General features: G+C 43.9%; 1 pseudogene; it reads right to left on the bottom strand.

Moving 5' to 3' along the window:
- Positions 1–1735: 1735 nt before the first annotated feature.
- Positions 1736–1853, bottom strand: LOC116975684 (annotated as a pseudogene).
- Positions 1854–10135: the final 8282 nt, after the last annotated feature.

Below are 10135 nucleotides of genomic sequence, written 5' to 3'. Positions count from 1 at the left end.
GATGGGATGCTGTCATCGTGTCGATAGTGCTATTTGACAATCCAGGCCCAGCAGTGGTCTTCACAATTCTGCAACCCAGGCCCAGTAATGGTCTTTTCAAATCTGCAACCCAGTAGTTTAATTTATCGTGGCATGGGTGGCTTATGCCTGAAACTGGGTGAGTTGATAAGTCTAGGCTATTGGGAAATCATTAGGGTTTTGATGACCATGTCGAGGACCACTGGGAACCATGACTGTGGATTTGCGTAGTACCCGACTGATGAGGCCATAGTACCTGACTGATGAGGTAGGAAAAAAGGGGGGAGAACATAGAGATTAGATCCCCCCCCCCCCACCCCCCCTAGTTCAGCGGGAATGTATTCATTGCCGCTGCCTCAAAGTTTGGTTTCATGCGACATACATCAGTACGTGGTGATTCAATTGAAATACAGGGAAATCGATATCTGGTGTTCCATAGGTACACAAAAATGCTGGAGAAACTCAGCGGGTGCAGCAGCATCTATGGAGCGAAGGAAATAGGTGACGTTTCGGGCCGAAACCCTTCTTCAGACTCTGGTGTTCCATATTGCTTTGTAATTTCAGCAAATACTTTGGTTTAACATGTCTGTTTACAGTATTTAGCTCACCTGGTAGGTAAGTTTGCTGATGGTCGAATATGTTTGACGACATACGGTTACCAATTGTTAAATAAATTGTCACATGATATCGATTTATTCTGCCCAAGTGGTTGGTATATGCCACCACTGTGATGTTGTTAATTTATAAACCAACATGCAAAATGGTGCACTACTGAATAATATGCTTTTACAAATAGAACGTACTCAATATTTCCAACTAGGTTTTACGCCCAGTGTCTATAGTGATGACGACTCCAGATTAGTCCATTTGCCACCATGTTCTGGGTATGGGTATTTAGTTTAAACATTAGCACCTTAGCTCTAATGGAAAGGTTCAAGTTAAGTAGCTGGCAATGCTGCTACTAACTCACAACTACTCTAGCCACTTGTTGAATGGTTGGTTGATTGATACCATTAATTGTTACAGGTTGTGTCATACGCTGACTCTCCTTATGGCAATGTTATAGATGAGTGGGTAGAGTTAATTGAATACCAGATAGTCAATAGTTGTGGATGGTGTCAACGTAGATTTATCTGGATTGTATGACAGGCTCAGGCTAAATATGTTTTAGTAGCTAATGCTGCTGATTAGCTATTCCCATGGATTTGTCTGTTGTTAATATCATAGAGACATGCCATGACGATATGTTCCTTAATAGTGTCAGGGCTGGTTTGAATATCTGGGAACAGTTTTAGCTCATATTAGCCATTGTCAATAATTTATACTGCCATAGTTACCCCATCCAGGTAAATTGGTATCTCCGAAATTTTATGAATGGGTACTGAATAGTATGCATCTTTTAAGTTGATGTCTACCATAAAGTATCCTAGGAAATCCATGGTTAGCAGTTACAATTTTCCATTAGTGTGTAACCTGGTGAAAATACTCAAGTGGTAAAGTCAATGATGGTGCGACATTCACCATCTTTGGGTTTTTTTGGTACCAAAGGTTCATTTTAGGCTTCTTATGACCCCTTGTATATCAATGATGGTGCGACATTCACCATCTTGGGTTTGTTGGTACCAAAGTTTCATATTAGGCTTCTTTATGACCCCTAGTATATCTTCTCCAGTTAGCTAGTCCCTCATGTTCTTTTCTAGTGGGAGGGTAGACCCCTTTGGGGTGTATGCTGAACTGGTAATATATATATGGTCCCTAGATAAAGGACGTATCAGATATTAAACTGATAAGAACAGATACTACACTTGATCATAGCCAAAAGGCCGAGAAGTGATGGGTTTCTTAATTCAATTTTTATCCTTGAATACTTTTGGTATATAACTACCAAGTGTGATAGTTCTTCATGTTCCCAACCCAGGTGTGATTTCCCCCCCCCTGTTAGTACAAACCCTTCACCTTTTATGTGATGGTAGGAACCATACTTATCTGTCTTCACTGTTGTTTAGTGGTGTGTTAATTTCTTCGGTTTCTGGTTCCTTGCCTGTAGGGATGGTGTTGTTGGGGGGTGGCACATTTTCCATTGGGCCCGCTCTGGACCCTGGCCTGAAAGGGCTTACGGGGGTTGGCATGCGGGCCCCGAGCTTTCACCAGTACTATTAAGTAGACGCCTACTGGTGGATGCGTGGAGGTACTGCTGTCTGGTTTTTGTGTGGTGCTCATTCCAGGCCCTGCCCTCTTGATGACTATGATATAGTTGGGATCACGGAGACATGGCTCCAGGGTGACCAAGGCTGGGAGCTGAACATCCAGGGATATTCAATATTCAGGAAGGATAGAGAGAAAGGAAAAGGAGGTGGGGTAGCGTTGCTGATTAGAGAGGAGATTAACGCAATGGAAAGGAAGGACATTAGTTTGGAGGATGTGGAATCGGTATGGGTAGAGCTACGAAACACTAAGGGGCAGAAAACGCTGGTGGGTGTTGTGTACAGGCCACCTAACAGTAGTAGTGAAGTTGGAGATGGTATCAAACAGGAAATTAGAAATGCGTGCGACAAAGGCAAAACAGTTATAATGGGTGACTTCAATCAACATATAGATTGGGTGAATCAAATTGGCAGGGGTGCTGAGGAAGAGGATTTCTTGGAATGTATGCGGGGTAGTTATCTAAATCAACATGTAGAGGAACCAACGAGAGAGCAGGCTATTTTAGACTGGGTATTGAGTAATGAGGAAGGGTTAGTTAGAAGTCTTGTTGTACGTGCCCCCTTGGGCAAGAGTGACCATAATATGGTTGAGTTCTTCATTAGGATGGAGATTGACATTGTTAATTCAGAAACAATGGTTCTGAACTTAAAGAAAGGTAACTTTGAGGGTATGAGACGTGAATCGGCCAAGATTGACTTGCAATTAATTCTAAAAGGGTTGACGATGGATATGCAATGGAAGACATTTAAAGACTGCATGGATGAACTACAAAAATTGTTCATCCCAGTTTGGCAAAAGAATAAATCAGGGAAGGTAGTGCATCCGTGGATAACAAGGGAAATCAGGGATAGTATCAAAGCGAAGGATGATGCGTACAAATTAGCCAGAAAAAGCAGCATACCGGAGGACTGGGAGAAATTCAGAGACCAGCAGAGGAGGACAAAGGGCTTAATTAGGAAAGGAAAAATAGATTATGAAAGAAAACTGGCAGGGAACATAAAAACTGACTGCAAAAGTTTTTATAGATATGTGAAAAGAAAGAGATTAGTTAAAACAAATGTAGTTCCCTTGCAGTCAGAAACAGGTGAGTTGATCATGGGGAACAAGGATATGGCGGACCAATTGAATAACTACTTTGGTTCCGTCTTCACTAAGGAAGACATAAATAATCTGCCGGAAATAGCAGGGGACCGCGGGTCAAAGGAGTTGGAGGAATTGAGTGAAATCCAGGTTAGCCGGGAAGTGGTGTTGGGTAATTTGAATGGATTAAAGGCCGATAAATCCCCAGGGCCAGATAGGCTGCATCCCAGAGTACTTAAGGAAGTAGCTCCAGAAATAGTGGATGCATTAGTAATAATCTTTCAAAACTCTTTAGATTCTGGAGTAGTTCCTGAGGATTGGCGGGTAGCAAACGTAACCCCACTTTTTAAGGAGGGAGGGAGAGAGAAAACGGGTAATTACAGACCTGTTAGTCTAACATCGGTAGTAGGGAAACTGCTAGAATCAGTTATTAAAGATGGGATAGCAGTACATTTGGAAAGTGGTGAAATCATTGGACAAAGTCAGCATGGATTTACAAAAGGTAAATCATGTCTGACGAAGCTTATAGAATTTTTCGAGGATGTAACTAGTAGCGTGGATAGGGGAGAACCAGTGGATGTGGTGTATCTGGACTTCCAGAAGGCTTTCGACAAGGTCCCACATAAGAGATTAGTATACAAACTTAAAGCACACGGCATTGGGGGTTCAGTATTGATGTGGATAGAGAACTGTCTGGCAAACAGGAAGCAAAGAGTAGGAGTAAACGGGTCCTTTTCACAATGGCAGGCAGTGACTAGTGGGGTACCGCAAGGCTCAGTGCTGGGACCTCAGCTATTTACAATATATATTAATGATCTGGATGAGGGAATTGAAGGCAATATCTCCAAGTTTGCGGATGACACTAAGCTGGGGGGCAGTGTTAGCTGTGAGGAGGATGCTAGGAGACTGCAAGGTGACTTGGATAGGCTGGGTGAGTGGGCAAATGTTTGGCAGATGCAGTATAATGTGGATAAATGTGAGGTTATCCATTTTGGTGGCAAAAACAGGAAAGCAGACTATTATCTAAATGGTGGCCGACTAGGAAAAGGGGAGATGCAGCGAGACCTGGGTGTCATGGTACACCAGTCATTGAAAGTAGGCATGCAGGTGCAGCAGGCAGTGAAGAAAGCGAATGGTATGTTAGCTTTCATAGCAAAAGGATTTGAGTATAGGAGCAGGGAGGTTCTACTGCAGTTGTACAGGGTCTTGGTGAGACCACACCTGGAGTATTGCGTACAGTTTTGGTCTCCAAATCTGAGGAAGGACATTATTGCCATAGAGGGAGTGCAGAGAAGGTTCACCAGACTGATTCCTGGTATGTCAGGACTGTCTTATGAAGAAAGACTGGATAGACTTGGTTTATACTCTCTAGAATTTAGGAGATTGAGAGGGGATCTTATAGAAACTTACAAAATTCTTAAGGGGTTGGACAGGCTAGATGCAGGAAGATTGCTCCCGATGTTGGGGAAGTCCAGGACAAGGGGTCACAGCTTAAGGATAAGGGGGTAATCCTTTAAAACCGAGATGAGAAGAACTTTTTTCACACAGAGAGTGGTGAATCTCTGGAACTCTCTGCCACAGAGGGTAGTCGAGGCCAGTTCATTGGCTATATTTAAGAGGGAGTTAGATGTGGCCCTTGTGGCTAAGGGGATCAGAGGGTATGGAGAGAAGGCAGGTACGGGATACTGAGTTGGATGATCAGCCATGATCATATTGAATGGCGGTGCAGGCTCGAAGGGCCGAATGGCCTACTCATGCACCTAATTTCTATGTTTCTATGTTTCTATGATGCCAAATATTTTGGATACTTCGTCCAGTTTCTTAGGCTTGGTTTGGTAACTTAGCCAGATAGCAGTATCTGTGGTTGTGAGGTCGGCGTTCTCACAGTCCTGTGAATTTTTTAGGTTGAGGGCAGGTTTTATAACTTCCTTCGAGAAGTTGCGGAGCATACTGTGAACATTAGGGTCAGGTGTTTTGCCATACTACCCTGCCCCTCTGGAATGAGCATGCGAAAATAATAGCCGACGTCAGGGGTATCAAATGCAATTTAAGATATTTGGGTTTTAAAAAGCTATGCTCAATGTACCCCCCAATAATGGTGGGCACTTTGAGTAAATGCAATTTAGGGGAGGCGTGATGAAATCCAACGCCTCATGACTACCTGTCTTGGAGAGGTTTTTTGAAAAGAACGGGTAGTAAGCTGGCCGTCAGTTGAGACTGAAAAGCCATCTCGTTAGTGGTGGAGCCACATAGCGGCCACACCCAGCAGCTTTTCCTGATCCTGTACCTTAAGCATACTCCCGATGTTGTTCAGCCAGTGACCCCTCTTCTTGACCAGCCCAGCCCTGGTCGCCATCGATCCCTCGATAAGGGAGATGGACAGTGCTGTAGTGCACTGGAGTTGGAGTGTTATGCTCCCTTGGCGAGCTTGCCCCTGCTCCTGAGGCAAGTTGAGCTGGAGTTTTTGGCTCCATGACCTTACTCTAGGCTTGGAGAACAGACACTCACTTGCTCTCGGGCGGTAGTTTGAAGTGCCGATTCCATCTTCCGTGTCTGTCTCCAGCCCGAGATTTGGTTGCTGGCTTTGCTGCTAGAGACTGCCTGCCGTTTTCGGGCGGCATTTCTGCGGTTCTCGGGCGGCGAGTCTCCTTGTCGGGAGTATGTAGGGATTACCGGCCGGTTTTAGTTTCCCTCCAGTCCGCTGCTATTGGTCAGACAGCTGTTAGCGGACTGGGCATCGGCTCAGTACCCTGACTGTGGACCGCAGCGTGTGCGGTCCAGGTGCCGCCTCTCCCCCCCTCCACTGACGGAACGTTCCTTCCCTGGAGTCTAACGGGGGCCGCTTCCCTCTGGGCTGCTTTGCTGTCTCCAGTTCCCCTGGAGCAACAAAGAGGAGCAAAGTAGTGAATTCGAACCTGTGGGTAAGTACTTACCTAACGGTCCGTTCCTTCAGGCCTGTAGCGGGAGCGCCCGTACTCCCGTTCGTCGCTGTTGCATCTGCGTGAATGCTCATGTCGCGCATGCGTGCTGGACGGGTTCTTCACGTAGTCACTCACGTGACTCCGAAGTAAAATCAAAGCATTTAGCAATATCGGCACATATAAGCATCTGCAACGATACCACAACTCTTTGAAACAAGACTACATTATACTTCCTACATCTTTCAATTATCTAGCAAGTTTCTAAAGTCAAATTTTGAGTCTTAATTTATTGATATTAGTATTGCTGCTGTGTCGTTTTTTTCATTTAATGGATATCAAATCTCAAAGTAATTCCTCAGGATTCACGGCTAATGCATAGGAAGGCATAGGGAGCTGGCAGTTAATTTCTCAGCAGATTTTCTGGTGAATAAAGGTCCCAGTTGAGAGAATTATATTAAAATTTATAGGGGGCCATGTCCAATACACTACATTTAGAAAATATTAGGCTTGTCTTGGCGGAAAAAAACAGATCAATTTCTTAAGACATGGTTCCCTTTTACTGAATTTCGGCAACAACAGAATGGTTAAACACAAATTGAAACCCGATGCCAGGGATGGGTGAGAAGGGGGGTTGGAAGGTATATCTCCATCTTTTCTTTTTTTATTTCTTTTCCTTTCTCTTGCACTTCTTTGGTAGCTTAGGGGTCTTTTTCTCACTTTTTCCTATTTTACTTCTCTTTCTTCATTCTCTTTTTTCTCTCTCTTTCTTTCATTCTTTCTCTTATTTATCTTTTTTTTTGATTTAGGTTCTAACGTTAAAGGTGAAGCTGTACAATAATTGTATAACTGTTATGTCGATCGCCTTATCCTTGTACAATCGATTCTAATAAAATAAATTCAAAAAATATATATTATTGGGGGCTTTAGCTGCCCAGGTATTTCTGATAAGAGTTAGAATTCCAATCAAAGCCAGTGAAATATAGTGGAAACTAGATTAAGTGGGACCCGTTGGGTCCCAGCATCACACAGGAGGGCTGGTCATCCAACGCAATATTCCACCTCTCCACCAATTCTAATATTGGTGGCCAGTTGGGGGGGGGGGGGGGGGGGCTTTCTGGAGCGCTAGTATGGGTGTTGTGGGCTGAAGGGACTGGTTTCCAGAGGGCTAGTATGCAAATTGTGCGCCAAATGGATTCTTGGGCTGGCGTCTCAGTCAATCAAGCCTGTTGTGCTGGCAACTCACTCACTCACGGCTGGTGGGCTGGTAGTTGACTCACGGCTAATCCTTGAAATTCTATTTCAAGCAGGGTATAAGGCCACCAAATTCAAGTGCAGTTTCTTACCACTTCTAGCAGGGTACTAGGCCACCAAATTCAAGTGCAGTTTCATACCATTTGAAGTAGGGTGCAAAGCCACTAAAGACAGCGAGTCATGACCTCTCCCTCTTCCATCTTGCAGAGACTGAGCCACACCTACATTTCCGGGTTTTATAACCCCCCCCCCCCCCCCCCCCACCGGAAAAGGTGTGGCTTTCATGGAGTGATTGACAGGAGAGAGATTCTCAACATTTAAGAAAAAACTAATAACAATTTTATTTTTCATTGATGGGAAGAATTTTCGGCACCTACTCAGCGGAGGGGGACTGAGTAAGATGGCCAAAAATCACAGCCGTAAGTGGTAGCGTTTTATCTAAAATCAATATACAGTGCAAACAGGAAGTGCATTTACAGTAGTGCCTTTTAACTTCAAGCCAAAGCACCCAAGCCACCATTTGCAGTAAGTAGTGCCTTTCAACGTCAAGCCAAAGCAACCAAGCCACCATTTGCAGTAAGTAGTACCTTTCAACTTCAAACCAAAGCTCCCAAGCCACCATTTGCAGTAAGTAGTGCTTTCAACTTCAAGCCAAAGCACCCAAGTCACCATTTGCAGTAAGTAGTGCCTTTCAACTTCAAGCCACAATTTGCAGTAAGTAGTGCCTTTCAACTTCAAGCCAATGCACCCACGCCCCCATTAGAGTAAGTAGTGCCTTTCAACTTCAAGCCACACCCAAGCCATCATTTGCAGGATGTAGTGCCTTTCAACTTTGTCAAAGCTCCCAAGCCACAATTTGCAGTAAGTAGTGCCTTTCAACTTCAAGCCAAAGCAACCATGCCACCATTTGCAGTAAGTAGTGCCTTTCAACTTCAAGCCAAAGCAACCAAGCCACCATTTGCAATAATAGTGCCTTTCAACTTCAAGCCAAAGATCCCAAGCCACCATTTGCAGTAAGTAGTGCCTTTCAACTTCAAGCCGAAGCAACCAATCTACCATTTGCAGTAAGTAGTGCCTTTCAACTTCATGCCACCATTTGCAGTAAGTGGTGTCTATCAACTTCAAGCCACACCCAAGCCACCATTTGCAGTAAGTAGTGCCTTTCAACTTCAAGCCAAAGCAACCAAGCCACCATTTGCAATAAGTAGTGCCTTTCAACTTCAAGCGAAAGCAACCAAGCCACCATTTGCAGTGATAGTGCCTTTCAACTTCAAGCCAAAGCTCCCAACCACCATTTGCAGTAAGTAGTGCCTTTCAACTTCATGCCACCGTTTGCAGTAAGTAGTGCCTTTCAATTTCAAGACACACCCAAGCCAAGCCAACCAGGGGAGGGGGGGGGGACGCTTTCTGGAGCGCTAGTATGAACCATTTTAGAACCAATAGACATTTTCTTGCAAGCTTTAGAACCAATAGACATTTTTTGCAAGCTTTAGAACCAATAGACATTTTTTTGCAAGCTTTAGAACCAATAGACATTTTTTTGGAAGCTTTAGAACCAATAGACACTTTTCTTGCAAGCTTTAGAACCAATAGACATTTTTTGCAAGCTTTAGAACCAATAGACATTTTTTGCAAGCTTTGTACCCAATAGAGACACTTTTTGCAAGCTTTAGAACCAATAGACATTTTTTTGCAAGCTTTAGTACCAATAGACATTTTTTTGCAAGCTTTAGAACCAATAGACACTTTTTTTTGCAAGCTTTAAAACCAATAGACATTGTTTGCAAACTTTAGAACCAATAGAGACACTTTTGGCAAGCTTTAGAACCAATAGACATTTTTTGAAAGCTTTAGAACCAATAGACATTTTTTGCAAGCTTTAGAACCAATAGACATTTTTCTGCAAGCTTTAGAACCAATAGACATTTTTTTGTAAGTTTTAGAACCAATAGACACTGTTTTGCAAGCTTTAGAACCACAAGACACATTCTGCAAGCATTTTAAAACCACTAAGGGCACTTACATTTGAGTAGACATGTGTTCAGTGTTATTCACAGCTCAAAGGAACGTGACCCTCTGCCTTCCTCCATCTTGAAGAGACTGTTTGGCACACCACTTCCTGGTTTTATAGTCCCTCCCCGCTGCCGCCAGCGGGGGCAGCTGAGAGAATGGGGAATTTTGTAAAAACATTAATATCTCTGTCATTTTTAATCGACGGGAATAAACCTCGGCTCACATGCGGCGGAGGGAGGCTCTGAGCAAGGTGGCCAAAATTGACGGCCGTAGGTGGCAGCGTTCTCTCGGAAATCGCAGCACAGATGGCCAAAACAGGTCAAGAACAGACTTTTAGTAATATAGATATGGGTGGAATAAAATCGATATTGTGTGACAATCTGGTCAACACAATCTGGCAATGGTGTGTCGACAGGCATATTTGGCTATCAGCAACTTACCTACCAGGTAAGCTCAATACAGTGGCAGACACCAGGTCACGAAAATTTAATGACAACACCGAATGGATGTTGAACCACATAGTATTTGGTGATATTACTATGCGGTATGGTACACCTGATATCGATCTCTTTGCATCCAGACTGAATCACCAGTTACCAACATATGTCGCTTGGGAACCAGACCCTGAGGCAGCAGCGATGGATGCT

Source organism: Amblyraja radiata, chromosome 7, assembly GCF_010909765.2.
Source record: "Amblyraja radiata isolate CabotCenter1 chromosome 7, sAmbRad1.1.pri, whole genome shotgun sequence".
Lineage (NCBI taxonomy): Eukaryota > Metazoa > Chordata > Chondrichthyes > Rajiformes > Rajidae > Amblyraja > Amblyraja radiata.
The sequence above is the reverse complement of the archived record's forward strand: the minus strand, read 5'-3'. Positions and strand labels throughout refer to the sequence as shown.